Below are 584 nucleotides of genomic sequence, written 5' to 3' on the forward strand. Positions count from 1 at the left end.
GGGGGACGCTCCATTGCACCATTCTTAATGAGAAGAACAGGGGCATCCGCACAACACGGATCCTTAACGGGCGGGGGGACACCCACACACTCCATTAACCAGGAGGGACAGGGGCACCAGACACCCCAGTAGCGTGGAGAACACCCACAGCCACTGGATCCCTCATGGGGGGTAAGACAGAGGCTTCCAACTTATGAGAAATATGCATTTAGGAGGTAGCATTTCCATTCTTTCACAGAGCCCCAGTGGCCTAATGGACAAGGCAATGGCTTTCTAAGTCAGAGATTGTGGGTTCAAGTCCCATCTGGGGTGAAAAACTGCCTTTTCCTGTATATTGCAAGGAAATCTTGGCCTTATTTTCACCAAGGAAGCTGGGAGATGTCTGAATACAAAATACTGGATCTTGGGAAAAATCCCCCAGAAATGACATTTTGACAAATGCTTTCTAAACCCCTCAGTAGCAAACAGTTAATACTAGTGTTTGTCTGAGACTAGAGGGAAGGGGAGTGTTTACTCCCACACCTCAGGGTACGTCTACACTACGGGATTATTCGAATTTGCATAAACCGGTTTTGTAAAACAGA

At 47.6% G+C, this 584-nt stretch overlaps 1 non-coding gene across 1 annotated transcript; it reads left to right on the top strand.

The window, feature by feature from the left end:
• The first annotated feature begins 239 nt into the window (after positions 1–239).
• TRNAR-UCU lies at positions 240–312 on the top strand. The gene has a single exon. It is a non-coding gene; the product is annotated as a tRNA-Arg (tRNA).
• Positions 313–584: the final 272 nt, after the last annotated feature.

The sequence above is a fragment of the Mauremys reevesii genome, unplaced genomic scaffold, assembly GCF_016161935.1.
Source record: "Mauremys reevesii isolate NIE-2019 unplaced genomic scaffold, ASM1616193v1 Contig71, whole genome shotgun sequence".
In the NCBI taxonomy this organism is placed as follows: Eukaryota; Metazoa; Chordata; order Testudines; family Geoemydidae; genus Mauremys; species Mauremys reevesii.